The sequence below is a fragment of the Malus sylvestris genome, chromosome 8 (genome assembly GCF_916048215.2).
Source record: "Malus sylvestris chromosome 8, drMalSylv7.2, whole genome shotgun sequence".
Lineage (NCBI taxonomy): Eukaryota > Viridiplantae > Streptophyta > Magnoliopsida > Rosales > Rosaceae > Malus > Malus sylvestris.
Window position 1 is genome coordinate 14,505,439 of NC_062267.1, and position 26,934 is coordinate 14,532,372.

At 40.3% G+C, this 26,934-nt stretch overlaps 1 long non-coding RNA gene and 2 pseudogenes across 1 annotated transcript; 1 reads left to right on the forward strand and 2 right to left on the reverse strand.

The window, feature by feature from the left end:
* On the reverse strand, positions 1–17,065 carry LOC126631065 (uncharacterized). Its single transcript, XR_007626226.1, has 2 exons — positions 16,508–17,065; positions 1–407 (listed from the first exon to the last, which is right to left on the reverse strand). It is a non-coding gene; the product is annotated as an uncharacterized LOC126631065 (long non-coding RNA).
* On the forward strand, positions 13,486–26,934 carry LOC126631063 (uncharacterized; annotated as a pseudogene).
* Positions 20,635–21,668, reverse strand: LOC126631064 (transcription factor MYC2-like; annotated as a pseudogene).

The following is a 26,934-nucleotide window of genomic DNA, read 5'->3' on the forward strand; positions in this document are numbered from 1 at the left end:
TGCACAAAATAATATTTGGTGTTTGATGATTTTGGGTTACAATCTCTCTCAAATTTGATCCTCTGATTCGATCTCCGTAAGGTGTTGATTTGTGGATGTTTCGTTGATCCAAGGGCTGTCGAGGCTTGATCTTGGATGAACTGTTGGAAGTTTCTTCAAGGGGCCGTGGGCTTGATCTTTGAAGGTGGATTTGAGCGGATCTTCAAGGAGCCGTTGGGGCTTGATCTTGAGGATGAGTGTTTCTTCAAGGGCCGTTAAGGTTTGATCTTGAATAACGGTGATGAACGGATCTTCAAGGGCTTTTGGGCTTGATCTTGAAGAACGATTGGATGTGTGGATTTGTTGATGTTGTTGATCCAAGGGCCGTCGGGGCTTGATCTTGGATGAACGGATGATGAACGATGGTGCTTTCTTCAAGGGCCGTCGGGGCTTGATCTTGAATTGGTGGAAGTTCTTCAAGGGCCTTTGGGGCTTGATTTTGAATTGGTGGATGGTTGATCCAAGGGCCGTCGGGGCTTGATCTTGGAATAACGGTGATGAACGGATCTTCAAGGGCTTTTGGGCTTGATCTTGAAGAACGGTTGGATTTGTTGATGTTGTTGATCCAAAAGGGCCGTCGGGGCTTGATTTTAGGATGAACAGTTGTGTGGATTTGTTGAACACTTTCTTCAAGGGCCGTCGAAGCTTGATCTTGAATTGGTGGAAGTTCTTCAAGGGCCGTTGGGGCTTGATCTTGAAGGAGAAATTTCTTCAAGGGCCGTTAGGGCTTGATCTTGAAGGAGGATTTGACGAAGAACGAAGAGGGCTTTCTTGATCCTTCGGGATTTACTTGAATTTGGGAGGTTGGATGCTTGAAAGCTTTAGAGTTTCAAAGCTTCAAGGATTTTGGATGTGTGGGGAGTATTCTCTTCCATTTTGGGAGTAGAGAAATGTATTTGTAAATTGGTTCATGATACCTTGATGTAGAAGCCTATTTATAGGCTTTGAGAATGAATCACCACCACAAAATATTTTTTTCTTTTCCAAGCACCATTGCCTAATTTCCCACTTAATACAATTTTAAACTTGAAGTGGTAATTTTATGGCCTAATTTTCCACTTAATATCATTTTAAACTTGATATGTGCATGCTTTGTCATTGCCCAAAATGAGAAGAAAACCTTGTTTTGATCTTCAATGGATTGAAATGTGCTTGCCTTGTCATTGCCCAAAATGAGAAGAAAAAACTTGTGTAATCCTCCAAGGGTATTTCTTTTTATTTTGTTGAGTCACACACCATGTGTACAATTTGTATGACACGTGGCATATGCCATGTATGCCTTGACACGTCAAAATTTTAATGCGTTGGTGAACATTTATTTCACCGCAATTTCGATGTCTACAGCCTAATCGATCCCATTTTGTGTTTTGAAGAGATTTTTCAGCCTACTTAGAACACGAGTTGGTACACCAAATGTCATGAATGGAGGGAATATAATATTTTTCAGGGTATCTATACTTGTATTATGACATGTGGTGCACTAACTTGTGTTCCGTATAATTAGAAAAATTTCTCCATGTTTTATATAATTTATTTTTTGTAAAAAAGTTGAAGGTTTTCGTGATGTTTCGTGTTTGAAATTTGCAGAGAACAAGTTGTAGAGGGAGATTTAGCCATGGCCAAACGCTCATCTTGAAGAATTCCTTATGGTTTAGCTTTTCTCTCTTTTTTATAACACTTTTGGTTAAATTTATATTTTGTAAAATACCTATATGTCATAAGCGTTTGTTCTTCTGATGGTGTTAGGAAAAATTATCTTAGAAGGGACGGTACCAGCAGATGGAAAACTAGTAAGAATTTTGCCGAGTCAGATATTTTCACTCGATGGGGATTCAGTGAAAACAATCTGTTATAATTTGAACCTTTCATGCAGATGATTGTGACATTCCTGCTGCAAGAACAAGTAATGGAAGTTGGAGAAACGATCATAATTGCACCGACACGTATTGGCTTGATGACAAGTTAGTTAATACAAGCCCATTCTAATCAGGGAAAGATATCAACAGGAGAGCGTCTAAGAGTATGCTACGTTGGTCACAGGAGCAACGTATTTTTGTTTTTTTAGACCATCTATTCATATCATGAGTTATTATTGAATAAATTTTAAAGACAGTCAATCAAAGATTTGTGATTATCTAAGGGAGAGTGTTATAAAAGTGGATGACCCACATAAGGAAATACGCACCGTTCCACCACTTCTTGTCAACCAACAAACGTTGAAGGTGTGCTTTCTACTTTCACTTTTCTTGGCCTCCAAATTTAAATGTACGAAGAATCAAGGTTCAAAGAATTTTAGAATCCCACCACTTCGAAGGCTAGGATCCCTAAATTCTCAGCGTGGCCCTGCATTGATGAGCATGGATTGCTGAGACTAAAGGGTCCATATGTACCCTGAGATCGAATGCAGCAACTGCTTTCCTCAGCCCCCAAGAAATGGATGTCCATGGTTGTGTTCGACACGTTTGTCTCGAAAGCTTTTACCAATGTTCTCTTTGATCACCCTGCTTCCTTCTGAGTATTGAAGTCTTGGAGGACTCTCTAACGCTAAAAAATTCAATGTGAACATGTTATTAGGGAAGGAAAAGATAATAACAAGCTTTATATGAGCGATATTTTACTTAAACTAATCTAAATTGCAGAAAAAAAATTCAAACTTAGGTGCATAAAGAGTATCCGCTCAAATCAACGTGTCAACTATTTTTGCGTTCACAACACAAAAATAGGTTAGAAAAGAAAATCCAACTGCAAACCGCCAATGTCTATTTGGCCTTTACCTTCACAAATATATTTGAATATTTGATGATGTTGAAATGGTTAAACTAGTAGCTGGTGAAAACGTTTTTGTTGCTCGAGGAAATCTCCATGGAAGAAGCTTTATGTGCCTTTGGACTTGGATATAGGCTTCTTAATAGAAGACAAGGGATGTTATAACGGGCCACAACATTATGAATTGGACTGATCCATCATTCCAAAATTCAAATGTAAACCTTTTTAAGTTTTAAATATTAAAAATGAAAGATTCAAAGACGCTTTTTCAATATTTGCAAAAATGACAATATTAGTGTCTATCCTATCGGTACACCATAGACCTCATTTTCCACCTAGATTTGATTAACGTAATTTTCAAAACTATTCCAATTTTGGAATTTTTCATTAGATGTTATTTTACCAGAAGGTAAAATTGGCATAAAATTTTCTTATTAAAAAGTAGATGCGTAAATAAGACAGTGAAGCGAGTTTATCTGCACCCCTTATAAATCGTATGCATATCAAATTTTTTGCCAACAGTAATCTCTTTCCTCTTGATTAATTGTTCCCCACTGTTCTTTCCCCATTTCATTTTGGTTAGGTTTTTGGGCATCAACGAATTCTTTAATTCTCCAATGCCTAATCAATCCCATTTCATGTTTTGGAAAGATTTTTAAGTGTACTCGGAATACGAGTTAGTACATAAAATATTATGAGTGGAGTGAGAAATATATTTTTCAGTGTACTTGTACTTATATTACAGCATCTGGTGCACCGACTTGTCTTCTGAGCAATTAGAAAAAGTTTCTCCATGTTTTATATATTTTAATTTTTGTAAACAAGTTGAAGGTTTTCGTGATGTTTCGTGTTTGAAATTTGTAGAGAACAAGTCGTAGTGGGAGATTTCGCCATGGCCAAAACGCTCTTTCAATCTTGAAGAATTCCTTAGGGTTTAGCTTGTCTCTTTTTTTATAACTATTTTTGGTTAAATTTATATTTTGTGAAATGCCCATATATCATAAGCATTTGTTCTTCTGATGGTGTTGGGATAAATTATCTTAGAAGGGATGGTACCAGGACAGGAAAACTAGTAAGAATTTTGCTGAGTAAAACATTTTTACTTGATGGGGATTCAGTGAAAACAATCTGTTATACTTTGATCCTTTCATGCTGATGATTGTGACATCCCTGCTGCAAGGTGTGACATTCCTGTCATCAGTAAGTAATGGAAGCTGGAGAAACGCGTTTAATACTAATATGGTCCACAACCCTAGCAGTTACCTACCAAAGTTTTCGCTTAAAAAGTTCAAGAATTGCACCGACACACATTGGTTTGATTACAAGTTAGTTAATCCAACCTCATTCTAATCACAGGGAGATATTATCAGGGGGAGTGTCTAAGAGTATGCTACATTGGCTATAGGAGCAAAGTAGTTTTGTTTCCTTTAGACCGACCATTCATCTCATGAGTTATTATTGAAGAAATTTTAAAGTCAGTCAATCAAAGACTTGTGGTTATCCAAAGGGGAGTGTTATAAAAGTGGATGACCACATGAAGAAATAGGCACCATCCCACCACTTCTTGTAAGCCAACAAATTTTGAAGGTGTGTCGCCTACTTTCACATTTCTTGGCCTCCAAATTGAAATGTACAAAGAGCCGGGATTCAAAGAATTTTAAGGCCCCACTTTGAAGGCTAGGGTCCCAAAATTCTCGAGGACGACCCTGCATTGACGAGCATAGATTGTTGAGACTAAAGGGTCCATATGTACCCGGAGATGGAATGCAGCAACTGCCTTCCTCAGCCACAAGAAATGGATGTCCATGGTTGTGTTCGACACGTTTGTCTCAAAAGCTTTTACCAATGTTCTCTTTGATTCCCCTCCTTCCTTCGGAATGTTGAAGCCTTGGAGGACTCTCTAACAAGATTTATACGAGTGATATTTTACTTAAATTAATCTAAACTGCAGAAGAATAATTTAAACTCAGGTGCAAAAAGAATTGGGAACTTTAACGAAAAGCACCCGGTACTGTTCACTTTAACGAAAAACCACATTTTTACACTAAAAAGTCAATCCTGGTACTATTCACTTTACCCTTTATTTTGTCCTTATCATTAAAACTCAAAGTTTTCAAGCCATTTTCATTAGTTTTCCTAAGAATTATCCGCTCAAATCAATATGACTTCTACTTCTGCGTTCACAACCCAAAACTAGGTTAGATGAGAGAATCGAATCTGTTGTGTGAATCCAACTACAGACTGCCAATGTCTATTTAGTCTTTATCTTCACAAATATATTTGATGATGTCGGAATGGTTAAATTAGTATTAGGCTAATGACTTTATTGACTAGTACTTGGTGAAGACATTTCTATTGCTCGAGGAACTTGGATATGGCTTCTTAATAGTAGAGAAGGAATGTGATAACGGGCTACAACATTATGAATTGGACTGATCCATTCATCTCCAAAATGTAACCCTTTTTTAAGTTTTAAACTATGAAATTGATTGATTCGAACTCCATACGCTCTTTCAATATTTTCAAAAGAGTAACGTTAAAGAGATCAAATTTTTTAAATCAAATGATGTGGTTGTAGATGATTGTATATTAATTAAATGTTGATTAACGTTTTTGTTTCTTATTTGTGACACATCATATTAACAAAAGAAAAACAAGAACAGCTTCAAAAACTCGAAGAACATCAATGGAAGAAGAGAGAGAATTGTATTTCTGAAGAGAGAAGTTATTACACAATGATACCCTTATGACACCAATTACATCCACTATATATCCTCCAATACACATGTCTCAATTACACTAATATCCCTCTAACTAATTTCATCCAATGTAACTAACTCACTCCACTAACAATTGTCACATGGCATTTTTGTTATTTTTGTTATTACTCCTTTCTCAAACTGAGCTTGGACCTCTCAAAGCTTAGTTTGTATCAAGTAACCAAGTAACTAAAGACTGCATTAATTGATCTGGTACTCCCAAGTGTCTGCAATGTTTGAGAAACAAAGGACTATGCAGCCCTTTGGTAAACACGTCTGTAATTTAATCCTCAGTAGGAATATACTGCATAACAAGGTCACGTTTCTACACTTTCCCTAACAAAGTGATTGTCTATATCTAGATGCTTTATTTTGGAATGAAACATTGGATTCGAACTATGAGCTAGAGCAGACAAATTGTCCCAATGTAGGAGTGGAGGTACTGTAATTACTTGATGCAGATCTTTAAATAATGACTTGATCGAGAACAAATCAGCTGCAGAATGTGCCAATGCTTTATATTTAGCCTCTATACTACTTCTTGAAACAATGGTTTGTTTCTTTGATTGGCATGATATTGGATTTAACCCCAAATATACTACAAAACTAGTTATGGACCTCCTTGTGTTAATATCAGTAGCCCAATCAGAATCTGAATAAGTTGTGAGAACAAAAATTCTGGACTTTTCTTGTAATGCAATCCACAATTAGTTGTACCCTTTGAGTATCTCAAGATTCTTTTAACCAAATGAAAGTGTGAATCAGTTGGTTAGGTCATAAATTGACATACCATATTCACAGCATGTACTATATCGAGTCTAGTGAATGTTAAGTATTGAAGAACACCCACTAGACTTCTGTAATGATTAGGGTCAGTTAGTTTAGTACCTTCGTTTTCCAGCAACTGAGTATGTGATTTTAATGGTGTTGATGTAGGTTTATAAGTCTTCATCCCTGCCTTTTTTAGCAGCTCTTTGGTGTATTTTGACTGAGTAACAAATAGAGAACCATCATCTCTATATTAAATATGCAAACCCAAGAAAAATGTAAGCTTGCCCATGTCTTTAAGGTCAAACACTTCTGCAAGATCTTTAATAACAGCTTGAATCTTCTCTGGGCTTGAACCAGTAAGTATTATGTCATCCATATATGATAACAAAAGAATAATATCATCACAGTCCATTTTCACAAACAAGCTAGTATCTGATAATGATGTCTTGTAGATTGTGCCTCTGCACTCATCCCTTTAATTTTGCTCAATCTAGCATCCGTTATTTCCATTTTCTCTCAATTTCATCATCTAATACTCCCTCCATCTTTTTCTCTAGGTTGATCGAGCTATCTCGGTGTGTCTGGTAAGCGTTACTTGTCGTTACAATAAAAGTATTAATGTAAATTCATACTAACGCCATTAATTTCATTGTCTATAGGGATATTGTTTGTGATTAGCGATTGGTGGAGAACGATTGAGAAGGCATTTTCTTCGTTTTATTTTTTAAACATATAAAATTAATTAAATTATGTTGAACTTAGTTTCTTATGTTTTTTTTGTGTTAAGAAATTATATTTATATTATGTTGTTAAATTTGTACGTGACGTACAAATATGTATTGTGATGTACAAAGTTAATTGAAATTAACTTCGTACTTGTTTTTTTATTTTTAGTAAAACTTAGTTTCCCATTCGAGGATTAGTTGGATTTCGTGCATGGATGCAAAAGCATGACTGCGGTCAAATTAATTCTTGAATTGTCCCATTATTTGGAAAGTTTGGGAATGCACAGTTATGACACGTAGTTTATGGTTGAAGGATTAGGTTTCGGTTGTGGAGATTTCGATGTCATCTCTATACGTTCTTCGGGTCGTACACCTGAAGAACTGTACCGAGATGCTGCCGAAATCCATCCACATCGAAATCTAATCTAATGTAGCTGCAAATTACGTGACATGACTATGCATTCCCGAATGGGATAGGGCCCGTACCAGAGGCATAAGGTGACATTATCATTTTGTGTGAAGTTGTTGTGATTGTTGTATTGTTATTGTGGTTCCAGGAATTATGGACAGGACGTGGATATAGAACTCGAATAAATGCGCGGATGAATACTTGGATGAAATCAAGGATTTTATCGACTTTGCACGTATACACAACCCGGGTGCAACTAGAATCCAGTGTCCTTGTAGGAGGTGTAACAACATGTTAAGGGAGACAATTGAAAATGTTTGATTTCATTTAGTAAGGAATGGAATGATTGAGACATATAATAATTGGAACCATCATGGGGAACAATTAGACAATACTTCGTCTTCAAACGCCACAAGAGTGGATAATGTTGAACCTATTGTGGATCCTAATGAACAAGTCATGGATATTATAAATGATGCTTTTCCATTTGCATCAACAAACACCAATCAGGAATGGGAAAATGATGTGCCTATAGCAAAGGACAGTGCAGAGTTCGAACAATATGAAAAGCTATTAAAAAATGCCAACCAAGAGTTATACCCGGGGTGCAAGAGCTTTTCTGTTCTCACGGCCATTATGGAACTAATGCATGGAAAAATAAAGTATCAAATTTCGAACCAGTGTTTCGATTACTTTTTGGGGGTTTTCAAGAGAATGCTTCCGAAGGACAATTGTTTGCTGAAAGACCATAGACACGCCAAAAGGTGTTGAATGGTCTTGGATTAGGTTATGAAAAAATTCACGCTTGCAAAAACAATTGTATTTTATTCTACAAAGAGTATAAAACATTGGATAAATGCCCTGTATGCAATGAGTCAAGGTTCAAAATGACATCTCAGAATAGAACGACTAAGATCTCACAAGAAGTCATGTGTTATTTGCCCCTAAAACCTAGGTTGCAGCGATTGTATATGTCGATGCATATTGCCACAGACATGAGATGGCATAAAGAAAAACGGGTAGAGGACGATGTGATGCGGCATCCTGCAGATGGGGGGGCATGGAAATAGTTTGATTGAACATTCCCTGAGTTTGCTGCTGATTCTCATAATGTTAGATTAGGACTTGCCACAACGGATTTAATCCATTTAGGGTTTTAAACCAACACCACAGTACTTCCGTATAATTTTTCGTCGTGGAAATGTATGAAAAAAGAATACATGATGATGACTCTATTGATAACTGAGGATCCTAGTAGGTCAATCGATGTATACTTACAGCCGTTGGTGGATAAGCTAAAAGATTTGTGGACACACGATGTGCGAACATACAATAAATGTACTAGCATGATGTTCACTTTGCGGGCTGCAGTGATGTGGATTGTGAACGATTTCCCCGCATATGCAATGGTTTCTGGGTGGAGCACTAGGGCTTATATGGCATGCCCTGTATGTAAGGAAGACGTAACATCTAGTTGGCATGCCAGAAAAGTTAGTTACCTTGGTCATTGAAGATGGTTGCCTTGGGACCATGAGTGGCAAGAGAAGGATAGAGTTTGATGGGGAGAAAGAGCATCGCCTCAGACCCTCAGAATGGTCTGGTGCTCAGATTTTGGAACAACTTAACCGTTTGGATTTTTCTCCTTTCAGGACCAATGTCAGTAGGATAAGACCTTCTACACGTATGAACTAAATACACAAGTATATATTTTTTGAGCTCTCGTATTGGTCCAAACTAAAATTGAGACACAACCTCAATGTTATGCATGTTGAGAAAAATGTATTTGACACATTGGTTGGCACAATTCTAGATATTGAGGGCAAGACAAAGGACACGATCAAAGCTTGTATTGATTTGGAACGAATGGGAAAACGACGGGGTTTATGGATGAATAGGGTCAATGATAAAGCCAGAAGGTATCTTGAATTTTTTTCAATGAAACTGAATGACAAGAAAGAATTTTTAAAGTTTTTATCATCTGTAATGTTTCCCGATGGGTATGCTTAAAATATCGCACGTTGCGTGAACGTTGACGGGGGTAAATTAGCTGGCCTAAAGAGTCATGATTGCCATGTGGTTTTGCAACACCTACTTCTTGTGGGTATTCGACATCTTTTGCCAGCCCATGTAGTGAAACCAATCATGTTGTTGTCTAGTTTTTTTTTTGCAATTGACGTCAAGAACATTGCGAAAAACAAACGTTAATCAGTTACGGCATGACATTGTGCAAGTTCTATGCAAGTTTGAGATGATATTTCCTCCAGCTTTCTTCACAAGTATGATACACATGATGGTTCACTTACCAGATGAGGCATTGCTTGTTGGACTAGTCAACTTTCTTTGGATGTATCATATAGAAAGGTATATATTCCTCACCTTTTTTATTAATCAATATTAAATATATTACGATTAGTAATATGTGTATCGTATCGTTTCTTTTGGTTGTCTTCTCGGATACTTGAAGAAAAGTGTACAAAACAAAGCGAAGCCCGAATGATCCATTATACAAGCTTGGGTGGCATATGAGGCGGTTACATTTTGTGGAATGTATTTAAAGGATGTTGAGAGAACTTTCAATCGTCCTCCTCGCAATAATGACGGGGGTGTGAGAAAGGAGAAACTTTCAGTTTTTGCCCGAATCACTCGACCATTCGGAGATCCAATTTATGGCAAATCGTTTTCCAAGAAGAACATGGAGGTGGCACATTGGTTCGTACTAAAAAATTGTGACGAGACACTATCATACCTAGACAAGCACGAAAATATGATGAAGTAGGCACATCCTTCACATTTGTATGCCAAGAAACACTGTGAATTGTTTCCGTAGTGGTTTCTCAAATATGTAAGTTTGAAGTGTTTTGTATTGGACATATATATTGTACCAATTAAGTTGCTCGAACTAACAAATTTAAATGTTTGTCTAATATTAAGTGAATCAACTGAAAGCATCGAATTCCCCCGCGTACAATGAAGAGTTATAAAACTTGGCGTTCAGACCAATTCGTGTTGAATTGTACTCGGGTTGCCATGTCAATGGCTTCAAGCTCTTAGCGGGTGCACGAGATGACAAGTTGTGTACGCAAAACAGTGGTGTTCATGTCCCCATGGGAGGCAAAAATACAGACATTGAATTATATGGTAAAGTAACAAGTGTCGTGCAATTTCTTTACAAAGACCGGTGCCAAGTGATCCTATTTAAGTGTCAATGGTTTGATACAAACCCAAATAGGTATGGAAGTGTGAAAAGAGATCATGGATTACTATCAATGAACACTACCAAAACTTGGTACGATGACGACCCTTACATTTTAGCAACATGGCAAAACAAATTGTGTATCTAGATGACCCTAAAGCCGGGAAGGGTTAGAAAGTTGTTCAAACGATGGATCATAGGAACGTGTATGCTATACCAGAACAAGACCGTACTGAAGATGACATTAACAATGTTGTAGACCAACGTCTTCAATCTTTGATGGAAAGTGGTGCAGAAACACTCCGAGATACTAATCTTATCCAAGAACCATTTCAGATAGAAAGCGTATCTTCAATCGAAATACCAATTCAGTCAATCACAATTTACCTAGGTAATATTTCACAATATGATGGTCCAGTGCGCACAAACGACGATGGCGACATACCTATCGATGATAAGGAATGGGACACTGAAAATGATGATAGCGACGAAAGTGAAAGTTATTATAGTTCGGATGAAGATTAAGGCAATTTATTTGTAACTTTTTTTGTAAAACACATGAAATGGTTAATGCATTATATAGAGTGATGGAAAAAATGGTATGAACAATTCCCATTTTATATGTGAATTACTTTGTAAATAAATTTGGCCTAATCGGATAAATAGTCCTCGTGGTGATAAGGTAATCGGAAGATAGCCCTTGTAGTAAAAAAATTAGGATTTAAACCCTTGTGGTAGAGTCCGTTAGCAAATTTCGTCCAAAATTAATTTTTCCGTTACTTGTATGTTAAATACAGGGATAAAATGTATTTTAACGTGTACGCCTTTTTCTTCCTTCCTTTACATTTCATCTGTTTATATCTTAAAACAACCCCCTACCAGAAAACCACAAAAAATAAACCATGATCATTAATCTCTCAGCTTCTCCACCCTCCTCTTCTTTCTCTCTCATCAAGTTATCCAATTCCAAATCACCCATCTCTGATTTTCCATCAAAACCCAAAACCCACCACCCAAAACCTTCATCTTCTACCATTTGCTTACATGGATGCCTTGGAGATAAGCTGCAATGAAGTGACCGCTCTCATGGACAACAATTATGGTCGTTAACACATCAACCGCTTCCAAAACCAATTGAGCACTTTCAAAGTTGCCAGAGTCGAACCCAGGAATCACACAAGTCCTAAACTTGAACCTTTTCCCTTGTGGGCACTTGCCATTTTCAATGAAAAATTGATCCTTGCAGTGAAAACCAAGTTCTGGTGAAGAAAATGAGCAGGAAATGGAAGAAGATAAAGGTTTTGAGTGGTAGGTTTTGGGTTTTGATGGAAAATCAAAGATGCGTGATTTGGAATTGGATAACTTGATGAGAGAGAAAGAAGAGGAGGGTGGAGAAGCTGAGAGATTAATGATCATGGTTTATTTTCTGTGGTTTTCTGGTAGGGGTTGTTTTAAGATATAAACAGATGAAATGCAGAGGGAGGAAGAAGAAGGTGTACACGTTAAAATACATTTTTATCCCTGTATTTAACATACAAGTAACGGAAAAATTAATTTTGGACTAAATTTGCTAACAGACTCTACCACTAGGGTTTAAATCCTAATTTTTTTTTTACCACGAGGGCCTTATCACCACGAGGAATGTATCCGATTAGGCCAATAAAGTTGGTATGTTTGTATTTTATAACAAATTGTAAACACACAAAAAAAAAGATTTTAAATACCATTTTAAAACATAATTGTGTGACACATAACAATTTTTGGTTGCGCAAGCTAGGCATGGCAATTCCTGACACGACCCGATAACCCGACACGACAAGCAAAATATTAATTTAATAATTTTGTAACCCTAAAAAAATTACTATAATAATTATATATATTAATTTAACAATTTTATACCCCTAAAAATTATAATAATTATATATATATATATTTAATTTAATTTAAAAAATTGGTGACCATTGGATCGATTTAAATATACATACCACTCAACTTCTTAAGTGTTATACGGGTACAAAATAAATAAATTTAAATCTACTTAATAAATATATATATAAACACACCATTGAACTTGATGGGATACGCATTCTACGAAATTAATTTCAACGATCCAACCGTCAAATTTGTTTGTATATGGTTCGAGATCACACATGCTAAAAATCGCAAAAAACAAACATTCAGAGATCAAGTAATGGGAAAAAAGTTTTGGACGGTTAAAAACAAAAAATCACGATTTAACGGTTATTTTAACTCCGGCTTTGATAATTTTTTACAGCTACCCTCCTTGACCCTATATGAATAGAATGAATTTATTCGATCTTCAATTTAAAATATTTACACTAGTGGATACCACGAAATCTTAAATAAACTCTAAGTGTTAGTGAATCTATCTTTTTTATGGGATACGCATTCTACGAAACTAATTTCAACGATCCAACCGTCAAACTTGTTTGTATATGGTTCGAGATTGCACATGCCAAAAATCGCAAAAAACAAACATTCAGAGATCAAGTAACAGAATAAAACTTTTGGACGGTTAGAAACGAAAAATCACGATTTAACGGTTATTTTAAATTTACGCAGGAATATTGTGCAACGAATAAATATATTTTGTCGCACAAAGTATATTTGTGTGACGAAATATTGTATTCGTCGCGCAAGTGTCTAAAATTTCAATTAAAGCGTTTTTTTTTGGCGGAAATTTTAAAAAACTTGCGCGATGATTTTTTGCCTTGCGAGACAAAGCCTATGTCGTGCAAGATTCTATATTTTAACCCTATCTGTCCTTCTTCCCCTCACTTCCCTCTTCTTCCTTTTTCCTTGCGTGATACCGTCTCTCTTCTTCCTCTGTATCTCCATTTATCTCTCCATCCCTCTCTCCAGCCATTGTGACTTCGTCTCCAAGAGGTAATTTTCTCTTCAGTTTTTAAATTTTCTTTATTTACAAATTGGGGGTTAGAATTAGGGTTTTTTTGGTTTTTTTTTCTTTTTCAAATTGGGGGTTAGAATTAGGGCAGTCGGGTTAGATTTAGGGTTCGTAAATTGCGGGTTACATTTAGGTTCTTAAATTAGAGTTTTTAGGGTTCTTAATTGGGGTTAGATTTAGGTCTTAAATTAGGGGAACGATTTTGGGCAGTGAGGCTAGATTAGGTTTTCTTAAATTGGGGGTTAGATTTATGGTGCTTCACTGGGGGTTAGATTAGGGTTCTTAAATTAGGGGTTTTTAAATTTCAAGTACAGGGTTCGAATTAGAGCCTTGTCTTGCTCTTGATGGAATTTTTCTTATTACCATGCAAAGTGATTCAGTGTGTTGAGAAATAATGGAACTAAATCAACTTACTACTATCTTTAGCTTTGTTCCTTGGTTTTCCGAGTGGGGTTTTTACTACTTTGCTGTTGGATTTTGGAAATTTTCTTATTAAATTGTTGCACATTTGTAAATGATTGTAAACAAGATGAGGTTTGAGAAGCCAATGTTCTTTCCTGCAGATACAATTAGTTTCAATAAAGTATCTATCTTGCAGTATTGCTAATTTGGGAGTTTTGCATTTTTTTTGGATTTCCTTCATGTTGAAGTCTATTTGGAATTCAAAATTTTCTGCGTTTAACAAATTAAGTGGCACTCAAAATGATCTGTCTAAGATGGGATCCTTAACCTTTGTTGATTTGTGGAATATTTTGAATCATCAAGTTGTTTTTTCGAAGGTTCAACCATCTCCCTTCTTTTTCTCAATGTAATTAAAAGGTTGCCGGTTTAGGTTGTGCTTCAATCTCAGTTCCCATGTATGATTTCTTGGCTGAATTTGGATATATTTGAGAAACAAGGGGAGACAGAGTTGGATGGCATTTCTTGTTTTTCTCTTTTGATGTATGCATTGTACGTGCTCTACATAAACCTCTGCGTAGGTCTATATGATTGTAAACTTGAATTTTCGACGTGTAATTTTGTATCCTAAACAATTTTGGTAAATGTTCACATTGCACTTGGAGCATACTTATAATATAAATACATGACCACCATCCTTACGTGCTAATTAAGCGAATACTTCTCCTAAGCTGCTTTTCTCCCTTACTATTCTTACTCTTTTCCTGTCCATTTCTCCTCCGTCTTGCTTTTCTGTTGAAGACAATCATGGCATTGATTTGCTGATATGTCTATTTATATCCAATAGTCATATGATTTCTATATGTAATGTGGATGTTTAAAGAGTGTGAGAATCACTTTATATGGTCCATTTTCTCATTACTACCTATGAAACTATTAAGTAATTATGTTGCTTAGTACATACACACACAACACACACACACACAGAGTACATGGAAAATTAGCATACATCAACACACACACACCCAAAATCAGCATATATACATGGACACACACACAGACAGTGCATACACACACCCACACACACACAGCACGTACATACAGACGAACGCATACATTTATAGGGTATGATTTTGCCTCCAACTACTCATTTATGCTAGTTTCTTCTTATAAGTTATAATTGATGGGTCTATATCCTATCTGAATTGATTAGTTTGTGTATAGTATATTAGTTTTAAGTTTTGTTTTTGCCAAACTTGAATTGGGTTTAGAATTAGGGTTTTTAAATTTTGTTTTAAATTTAAGATCAAATTATTAGCATGTGCACGGTAAGTTAAATCTTTGTGTACGAAACAAATTGATTTCCAATTTTGTAGATGTCACAATTCATTAGAACCCGGAGGGCGATGACTTCTACACCTAGTCCGACGGCTACACCTAGTTCGACGACTACACCTACTACTGCCACCACTGCTCCGGCAAAGATGGACCATAGGCCGGTCAATCCGATTGACCCAGTTGGTCCTCCAGTCCCACAGGCGCAGGCATCGTCGACTTCTTTGGTGGCGTTGCCTGTTAGCGCTCGACGTACTCACCGGCGCCCTCGCACTACGAACCAGATGTCGCCATCGGGATCCACAACCGATGGCCTGGGTACACGGCCAGGTATACAATCCTAATTCACTCCCTCATTCCCATGTTAACTGAGTTTTTATTTTAGGTTCAATTTGTTATGTCATGTCATGTAAGGATTAAAAAGTTGTCATCGTTCTGAACCTTTTATTAAACTGTTGTGATCATTGTGTTGGATACGTATATTGTTTATGTTATTTTCAGGGTTTTGGGAAATGTTTTAATTATAGGGGAGGTTATTGTGAACACGGAAAATTCCTGAAACGAAGGGGACAAGAACAACGTGCACAAACAAATATTTGTATTTGAATATTTTGGGTTACAATCTCTCTCTATTTTGATCCTTTGATTCGATCTCCGTAAGTGTGTATTTGTGGATGTGTGATTGATCCAAAGGGCCGTTGGGCTTGATCTAAGGATGAACGTTCTTCAAGGGCCGTGGACTTGATCTTGAAGGTGGATTTGAGCGGATCTTCAAAGGGGCTTTTGGGCTTGATCTTTGAAGAACAGTGATGAACGGATCTCCAAGGGCTTTTGGGCTTGATCTTGAAGAATAGTGATGAACGGATCTTCAAGGGCTTTTGGGCTTCATCTTGAAGAACGGTTGGATGTGTGGATTTGTCGACGTTGTTGATCCAAAGGGCCGTTGGGGCTTGATCTTGGATGAACGGATGATGAACGATGGTGCTTTCTTCAAGGGCCGTCGGGGTTTGATCTTGAATTGGTGGATGGTTGTTCCAAGGGGCCGTTGGGGCTTAATCTTGGAAGAACGATGAACGAAGAACGAGGAACACTTTCTTCAAGGGCCGTCGGGGCTTGATCTTGAATTGGTGGATGATTGTTGATCCAAAGGGCCGTTGGGGCTTGATCTTAGGATGAACGATGAACGGAAAACGCTTTCTTGATTCTTCGGGAACCTGGATGCTTGAGAGCTTCGGAGTTTCAGAGCTTCAGAGCTTCAAGAGTTTTGCCTAATCATTTTTTGGTTCCCCTTAAATGAATGAAATAGGCTTGTATTTATAGAATTTTCCAAGGCCTAATTTTGAATATAATATTCCAGATGAAATAAGTCGTTTCTGCCAGGTGTTGACACGTGTCCTATTTGATGACTTTTCCAACTCATTTCAATTTTCGTTGAGTCACACGCTACGTGTAAAATTTATGTAATACATGAGCGTTGACACTTTGATTTATCGGTCAACATTTATTTACCGAAATTTCGATGTCTACAAATGCCCCCACTTCAAGGCGCGTCGTATACATGTGCTTGTCACGTGTAGGAGATGCGTTTTGAAGTCCCTTAATGTAGATGTCGATCCAAGGGCCGTCGAGGCTTGATCTTGAATTGGGCTGGAGATTTCTTCAAGGGCCGTTGAGGCTTGTTCTTGAACTTTTGTTTGAAATTTCTTCAAGGGCCGTTGAGGCTTGTTCTTGAACTTTTGTTTGAAATTTCTTCAAGGGCCGTCGAGGCTTGATCTTGAAGGTGGATTTGGACCACAAGGAGCTTTATGTGGTAGATGATCCTTGGCTTTGGTAGTGGATGAATCGGCACGTATTTGTTTTTGCGCTTTGTTGGCTTTCCACAGCTTTGATCTTGAACTGGGTTGGAGGATTTTCTGGATTCCTCCAATTGTTGATTTTCCACAGCTTATTCTTGAACTAGGTTTTGATTCAAGGGTGGTAGACACTTGATCTTGAATCGGACTTGTGATTTCTTCAAGGGCCGTCGAGGCTTGATTCTTGAAGGTTGACTCAACACATGGCAAGCAGGCACGAGGGGAAGTCCCGACTACTTGTTGCTTTGTTCAATCTTTCTAATTCACACCTGAGCAGTTTGGTCAACGGTATGATCTTCAAGATTGATGGGCTATTCTTCCAGTTGGTGACTTGATCTTTAAGGATTTGATTCAAGGGTGGTGAATCGGCACGTGCAGCCCATAACGCCTAGTAAGTCGACCCAAGAATTTGAGGGTCAAAACGAGTTCACCGTCCTCAGGCAGATGCGGCATCTTCTCGAGTTCTTCATCTCAGACTCTTTCTGCTGAGTTAACTGTGCATGCTGCATTCTTCTCTGCTTGTTTCTTCAGGCAGATGTGGCAGCTTCTCGAGTTCCTCAGTTCAGACTCCTTCTGCTGAGTTGACTGTGCAGACCGCATTCTTCTCTGCTTGTTCCTTCTGCACCTTGTCTCCACATGCTGCAAGGTATCATTTTCACTTGCCTTATCTGTTCTCCAGGCAGATGTGGCAGCTTCTTTGAAAGTACAGCAGCAGTGGGAGACGAGTACTCGAGAGCAGTGCTAGGTAGGCAACCAGGGAAGGGTTCCAAGCAGTCGGTTCCTTACCCGAGTTTGAGTGGAGGTTCCGGCATATTGTTTTCCTTATCCTTATCTTTGTAGGAAAGAACAAGGACAAAGGAAAGGATAGGGAGAACGCATGATATGAGATACTTTTGCTTTCTACCCCGGTGATATGAGATACTTTTGCTTTGGTGTCATTTGTTTGCTGAGGTACCCCAAGGAATAAGGAACACTGAGTGACTCGAGAGGCTTCGTTGGGAAGGCATTCTCGAAGATGAAGAAAGGTTCTGTATGTCTGCCTTACTATGGAGGGTGAAGGTGGACAGTTATAGGGAGTTCCTTAATACCTGTAGAGGTACTGTTCTTTCACTCGTGTCAGCAACCAATGCGTGATTGATCAGTATGGCTTCACGTACTTTCTTCTTTATCAGAAATCTTCGACAAATTGTCCGTAATTTCCGCCAAGCTGAGTGTGCATGTGACAGGTGTTGACGCGGCTGAAGAAGACTGGCGCCTTTTCGATAACTGGGATCGGCGCTTCGACAAATTACCCGTGATTTCCGCAAAGCTAAGTTTGCGTGTGATGGGTACTGACGTGTCTGGAAAAGACTGGCGTCTCCTCGATATCTGGGATCGGCGCTTCGACAAATTGCCCGTAATTTCCGCAAAGCTAAGTTTACGTGTGATGGGTGCTGACGCGTCTGGAAAAAAAAACTGGCGTCTCCTCGATATCTGGGATCGGCGCTTCGACAAATTGCCCGTGATTTCCGCAAAGCTGAGTTTGCGTGTGATGGGTGCTGACGCGTCTGGAAAAGCAAGATGCCTCTCCGATTTCTGAGCTTGCCTCTTCGATTTTTGAATTGGCATCTTCGAATTCTGAGCTCGCCTCTTCGATCTCTGAAATCCCGTTGAGTGCTGATTTTTATAGAGGCACGCAGTTCGTTTCAAAGCACACTTGAATTTTCGCTTGTAGAAACTCCCTTCTTGCACTTCTAAGATCTTGATCTGTCTGACCTCTTCTTTCTTCAACACCTTTGAAAATGTCTGGACCCTCCGACCGTCGTTTTGATTTGAACCTTGGTGAAGAGGCAGTCCCGCCTTCTCCAGACAACATATGGCGCCCATCCTTCATATCCCCTACTGGTCCTCTTACCGTTGGGAATTCGGTGGTGAAGAATGATATGACCGCTGCGGTGGTGGCCCAAAACCTTGTCACTCCCAGAGATAACAGACTACTTTCCAAACGGTCTGATGAGTTGGCTGTTAAGGATTCTCTGGCTCTCAGTGTGCAGTGTGCAGGTTCTGTGTCTAATATGGCCCAACGCCTATTTGCTCGAACCCATCAAGTTGAATCATTGGCGGCGGAAGTGATGAGTCTCAAACAGGAGATTAAAGGGCTCAAGCAGGAGAATAAACAGTTGCATAAGCTCGCACATAGCTATGCGACAAACATGAAGAGGAAGATTGACCAGATGCAAGAATCTGATGGTCAGATTTTACTTGATCATCAGAGGTTTGTGGGTTTGTTCCAGCAGCATTTGCCTTCGTCTTCTGGGGCTGTACCGCGTAATGAAGCTCCTCATGATCAACCTCCGGCTCCTCTTCTTCCTGGAGTTCCACCGAGTGGTGTGACTTCAAACAGTCAACCTCCGATGTCTCTTTTTCCTAGAGCTCCACCGAGTACTGAGACACCACCTGAGCAATAAAGACTCCTTCCCGTTTGTTTGCACATTTGTAAATTTTTTTTTTTTTTTTTTTGTATGTAGAATGCAATTTTATGTAAAATTTCCAGAAAAAAGATGCACCACCACCTCCTTTTTTCTTTTTTCTTTTTTTTTTATTTATTTATTTTTATTTTTTATTATATTATATTATATTATTTTTTTTTTTTCTGTATAAATTTGGGCGATGGGTAGAGGAACTTGCAGGGAGCGGAGCAAGGAGGACGGAGAAGATGGTGCTTCGAGCTTCACGACCGGCTAGTCGTTTGACGGCGGTCGTTGAAGTCGTTGGCAGCTGCGAGGCAAGAGACGGAGGAGGTCTTTGGGTGTGTATTGATAAACTTCGGTTTTGTCAATCTCATTCAAAGGCGGCGGCCATGGCGGAGGTGCAGAGGAAGACGCTCCACCACTACCGTCACTGAGCACAACCACTGAGCACAGCCATTGCACTGCCTGCCGAGCACAGTCATTACACACCCGTTGCACTGCCACTGAGCACAGGTACAGAGCACAGCCAATAGACTTCGCCTCGTCAATTCTTACTGAGCCCATGCCGACATCATGCACGCCATTCCTCCGACAGCCGCTCCGCGATCACTCTCAGCGTCATTTTCTTGAGCTTGTTCATAGTGGTGATCTCTAAGATTTGGCAAAAACGGACTTGACGGAGTAGAACTTGTACTGGCTGCCACCACTGCAAAACCCATCGTTGTACTGCTCGAATCTTCGATTAGCAAGCACATGAAGCTCGAGCCCCTTCGGTCGCCAGCTCCGCGATGCCTTCAAATCTTGACGAAGACTTTATCGGGTTCGTCTCCATCTCGAAGCTTTGGTACAATCCTCCACTGCTCATTTGGTCATCTTCATCAGTGGTATCATCGTTCTACGCTTAGGTAAAAGATGGAGCACGATGTGGGTAGGTGTGGAGGACAGAGAGCTAGAGCGGATCATCCTTGCTGGGCAGAATCGGATCCGACCTCCTCAAGTCAAAATCTCTGTGACACAGATGCAATCATTTACAACAACAGAAATGAATCAGTTCTCCTGAGTCCAGATCTTCACCGTCATTGCTTGCACAAATCCTGGAAGCGTCATCTCCAAGCTTACTGTATTCAAAATCACCATTGTACTCTCTCTCTGGACTTTCATCAAACACCTGCTTCCGTCGTATCCGTTGTAATCGGAGAAATTGAGCTCCCCGGTGAAGAAGCTCTGCGTCTGTTGTTGTTGTTGTACTTGCTGCTGCAATTGTGGTACTTGAATCGGGCTCGGGTTCTCGGATAAGCTACTGGAGCTCGGGTGGTTGTCGAACTGCACCGGCTTTGAAATTAGCTGGTTGCTGGTGTTGGTGGTTGCCGAAGTATTCACCGGGTCCTTCATTTCCATGGTGGTGGTCGACGGATCGTTGAGCCAGAGCGACGAAGGGTCGTTCTCGCCCTGATCGGCGGTGGCGCCGCCGCTCATAGGCCAAGAACCGACCTCCAAATTGTTGAAATCAAACAAAACCCTGACCTTATTCATCAGATCGGAGCTCTGGTAGATGAGCTTGGTCGATCCCAACTCCACAACCCCATTCGCCGTCGAAACGCAAACCATAGTCTGCAGCCCAAACACTTGGCCCTGTCGCGCCCGCTCGTACGGAGAAGCCGCCAGTCGGTCCAGTCCAGCAACCTAGACCGGGGTGGAGCGAAAGAAGGCCTGACCCGGAAGCCCGCCGCCGTTGACGAACGACTGAGTCATTGAAACGAGAAAGAACCACTCAGTATCAGTCACTTCTTGATCCACGGCGTCGTCGTCCGCTGACCTGTCGGCGCCGAAAATCAAGGAGTTGAGGTCTCGGAGGACTTTCTTGCGGTACTCTTGTTCGGCGGTATCCGGTAGTCCGTCATGTGATACGCAGCGTTTTGGGGATGGGATTGGTTGGGAGGCGGTTGAGAGCCACATTGAAGCAGAGCTCGAGAGCTCGACATTGGAGAGGATGAGAGGTTTGGTGCGGCTGAGATTTGAGACAGGCATTGGACTTGACCTCGGATTGGGCTTGGAGGCTGCCACTTGGGCCTGGATGGCCTCCTTCTAAGAGGCTGGCCGCTGATGGATATACATACATACATAAATATATATATGTATGTAAAAGAACTCCTTTTTTTTTTTTTTTTTTTTTGTAAACAAGTAATAACGTATGTATTCCTTTTTCTTTTTTTTTTCTCTTTTTTTCTTTAAATATATAAAACATATGTATATTTTTTTCTAATAAAACATTATTATTATTTTTTTATTTGTTGTGACTGAACTTGAAATTGAATATTCAAGCTGCCTACGTACCCTTCCAAAGAGATCAAGTCGAAACGTAGTTCAAATACATACATTTTTTTTTTTTTGGTATTTTCTTTTTGTGCCGTTTGCAGTTTTAACTCATGCAGGCCAGGAGTGTTAGTGTCGTATGCAGTTTCAACTCGTGCAGGCAAGGAGCATTTGGTGCCGTGTTGCAGTTTCAGCTCGTGCAGGCAAGGAGCGTTGGTGTTGCCTTTTATGCTCGTGCAGACCAGGAGCGTTGTACCATGCGGTTTAGGCTCGTGCAGGCGAGGAGCCTCGTGTCCTACAGTTTAGGCTCATGCGGACAAGGAGCTTTGGTTCGTGCAGTTTAGGCTCGTGCGAACAAGGAGCTTTGTGCCATGCAGTTTAGGCTCGTGCAGGCGAGAAGCCTCGTGTCCTACAGTTTAGGCTCGTGCGGACAAGGAGCTTTGGTTCGTCAAGCGATCTGAGAGAGTCGTTCATCGCAATCTTCATAGCAAGGAGCCTTGACTGAGTAGTTGAAGAAGTCTTCAGGAAAGAAATCACGCATCGTGATGGGGATGGACGATCTATGTGTCGAAATTTCCTCATTTTCAACACGTTCACGTTGCTTTGAAGGTTGACAAGAGCTGCTTTGCCCCCTTTCCGATTGGCGGACTTGTGGAGGAGACATATGCTTCTTGTGCAATTTCTTAGGAGTGACTTGAGTCCATCCTTCAATTTTGCTTGTCTTGGACGATGCCCCCAGCGGTTAAGATGCGATTCATCTCTTCGTCAAGATCTAGCTCGATGATTCCTTTCTGAGCCAGCTTCATGATGAGATCTTTCAGCACGAAACATTTTCCTGTCGGATGACTAATGAAGCGGTGGAATTTACAGTACCTTGGACTGTCGGTGCGATTCATCTCTTCTGGCCGTTTGCACTCAGGCAAACCAATCACCTTCTTTTCCAGCAAGTCTTCTAACATGGCAACCACATCAGAGTCAGGGAATGGATAAGTCTTCTCCTCAAGCTCCTTCAAAGTGCGTCTACGCATCTCTTGATCACGAAAAGCTTCGGTTTGAATCGCCTTGCCTCGTGTGGATATTTTGACGGGAGATGTGTTGACCGTCATCGCTTCCTTGATGGGTTTCCATGCAGCCTTTTCCACATTTGTCCCAAGAACTTTGTCGTTCTTGTAGTCGGCGATCGGTTCTTTCTTCCCATGATGGGCGATGCTCAACTCCATGTCATGGGCGCGAGTGGCCAATTCCTCGAAGGTCCGCGGTTTAATGCCTTGAAGGATGTATTGCAAACCCCATTGCATGCCTTGGATGCACATCTCGATTGAAGAGGTTTCCGAGAGCCTGTCTTTACAGTCGAGGCTTAGAGTGCGCCATTTGTTGATGTAGTCAATGACTGGCTCATCCTTCCACTGCTTTGTACTCGTTAGCTCTAGCATACTCACAGTGCGGCGGGTGCTATAGAAGCGGTTGAGGAATTCCAGCTCTAATTGTTCCCAGTTGTTGATAGACTCAGGCTCTAGGTCTGTGTACCACTCAAAGGCGTTTCCTTTCAGCGAGCGCACAAACTGCTTGGCGAGGTAATCCCCTTCGGTTCCTGCATTGTTGCAAGTTTCAACGAAGTGGGCAACGTGCTGTTTTGGGTTTCCCTTTCCATCAAATTGCATGAACTTTGGTGGTTGATAACCCCTCGGCATCTTTAAGGCGTCGATCTTCTTTGAATACGGCTTTGAGTACAACCCGGAGGTATTTGAGCTCCCTTCGTACTGTGCCTTGATGGTGTTGGTGATCATCTCTTGCAGTTGCTGGATAGAAAGAGATCCCATGAGTGCCGCTGCTTGGTCTGGCTTCGGCTTCACATCGTTTTTCTCCACCTGAGGCTCATCTTCTTCGTCATCTCTTCTCTTTAGTGGATCATTCTTCGGGTCGGGGTTCTCGTCGTCCTGTGGCTCCAGTCGGCTGACGAGTGCAGCGATTTGCAAGTCTTTTTCTTCAACAATCCGTGTTAGCCTTGCGATCGCTTCATTCATTTGAGCCAGTTGTTCTTCAACAGAGGTAACACCGATAGTCATGACTTGTGCGACCAATAGACGTGACTTTCCTTTAGACATCCAGGATGCTGATGAAGAACGTCGTTGGCTGCTTTGGGATGTCATCTTGTGTGCCTCAGCAGCATGCTTCGGTGCCTCCAGCGAGGTCAGGTTTATGACAGACTCACACCTTTGATGCTCCCCATGCTCTTTTAGCGGCACCAACTTTGAAGTGGCATGTTGAGGAGCGGTTGTGGCGCCAATAGATTGTCCGTTTGCGGCAGAAGTGCTTAGGATCCTTCCCTCAGTGGTTGCGAGAACGGCTTGTCCCTTGCTTGATGCCATTGACTTTGAGGTGTGTTTGGATTCCTTGAACGGAGAAAGAGATGAGAGGTAGAGATATCCCACCGGGCGTGCCAATTTGTGAACACGGAAAATTCCTGAAACGAAGGGGACAAGAACAACGTGCACAAACAAATATTTGTATTTGAATATTTTGGGTTACAATCTCTCTCTATTTTGATCCTCTGATTCGATCTCCGTAAAGTGTGTATTTGTGGATGTGTGATTGATCCAAAGGGCCGTTGGGCTTGATCTAAGGATGAACGTTCTTCAAAGGCCGTGGACTTGATCTTGAAGGTGGATTTGAGCGGATCTTCAAAGGGGCTTTTGGGCTTGATCTTTGAAGAACAGTGATGAACGGATCTCCAAGGGCTTTTGGGCTTGATCTTGAAGAACAGTGATGAACGGATCTTCAAGGGCTTTTGGGCTTGATCTTGAAGAACGGTTGGATGTGTGGATTTGTCGACGTTGTTGATCCAAAGGGCCGTTGGGGCTTGATCTTGGATGAACGGATGATGAACGATGGTGCTTTCTTCAAGGGCCGTCGGGGTTTGATCTTGAATTGGTGGATGGTTGATCCAAGGGGCCGTTGGGGCTTGATCTTGGAAGAACGATGAACGAAGAACGAGAAACACTTTCTTCAAGGGCCGTCGGGGCTTGATCTTGAATTGGTGGATGATTGTTGATCCAAAGGGCCGTTGGGGCTTGATCTTAGGATGAACGATGAACGGAAAACGCTTTCTTGATTCTTCGGGAACCTAGATGCTTGAGAGCTTCGGAGTTTCAGAGCTTCAGAGCTTCAAGAGTTTTGCCTAATCATTTTTTGGTTCCCCTTAAATGAATGAAATAGGCTTGTATTTATAGAATTTTCCAATGCCTAATTTTGAATATAATATTCCAGATGAAATAAGTCGTTTCTGCCAGGTGTTGACACGTGTCCTATTTGATGACTTTTCCAACTCATTTCAATTTTCGTTGAGTCACACGCTACGTGTAAAATTTATGTAATACATGAGCGTTGACACTTTGATTTATCGGTCAACATTTATTTACCGAAATTTCGATGTCTACAGTTATGCCGAAATTTTAGTAGGATTCGTTATTAGTTTTGGGTTAATGATTTTTTTTTCATCTCTTTGCAGCAAAGAAAAAACACCTGGGGACCTCGTCAGCAATTGAAGATTGCAAAGGTCACCCAAGTGACCAATGGTTGTATCCCAATCAGATACAATGAGCGACATCAGGCAGCACCAACGGCAGAGCAGCATAGTGCATTGGCCCACGACATTGGGCATGTCGTGCAGACCTTTTGCCCTATGCGGTCAAAGTCTTGGAAGATGATGTCAGAGGAGAAGAAGAACACAGTGCGCAACCAATTATCCGTAAATAGGGTCGCTTTTTAATGATTTTCATGTAAAATTTATATATTTATATTTATTACTATCTTTTATTACTAATACTTTCAAAATATTTGTTACATTGCAAACAAACTACAATTTGGAAGATATAGACGAGGACATGTTCGCATACCTCAATCGGCTTTTCTCCGAACGCTACAAGCAATGGAAGAGTGACCTGCACCAATGTTTCCAGCAATTTGATGATCTGTAGGTCGCTCTCGAGGAGGGTTGTTCAAAGGAGGTGCAAGACTGACAAGATAGTTGGGTTTGGCTTTGCAGTCATTTTCAGGAGCCGGGATATGTGGTTCGTTTTTAATTACGACTTTTTTTCATTTTACTGTTTTTAATTTATACTAATGTTTATTATTATTATTTTTATTTTTCTTTCAGTATTACAACTAATACGTTTATTTTTTGTATAACAGAAGAAGGCGAAGGCGAACAAGATCAATCGGGAGAAGAAAACTCTTCTCCACCATTCAGGTTCGAGGCCTTTCTCCTATAGGATGGAGGCGCGACGGAAGGTATATATTATATCTTTCATTTCCAATTTTAAAATGTCGCTAATAATTTTTTTTTTCTTACTAACATTTCCTTATCTTTTTCGATTTTAGGAGGGTTCAAAATTTCCGAAGATCGACGTCTTTGCTGACGTTTATGTTCGGCCTGGGAATGAGTTGACCGAGTCCCTTCATGTAATTTCTTATGCATTCAACATTTATACTAATTATTTCAAATTGTTTTCTATTAATAATCCATGTTTTTTTTTAACAGGCGACTATGGTGGATAAGAGTCAGTTGGTGCTTCAAGAGTCCGCCTCCCAGCTTTCTTCAGACACACCGATTGAGTCTGTGGATCCTCCTGAGGATGCATGGTTTCACATCGTCACAGAGACGTTAGACCTGACTTTCGGTCAGAGGCCAGGGACCTATTGTCGGGGGATGGGAAATGTCAAGCGATGGGAGAGTAGAGCCTCGTCATCATCGCAGTCAAAAGGCTAGGTTACGGCTTTGACGCAAGAAGTTGTTGGCCTAAGGAGTGAGCTGGCATCGTACAAGTCTCAAATGTCGATGCTTGCACAAGCCCTCAGTTCCTTCGTAATACATCTCCCCGATTTTTCTGCACTATCGCCTTCACAGCCCTTCCATACCAAGCAAGCACATCAAACAGTCCTGTCGACCTCCGACCCCGTCCCTAACCAGCACCAAAATCATTCGAATGACATTCCT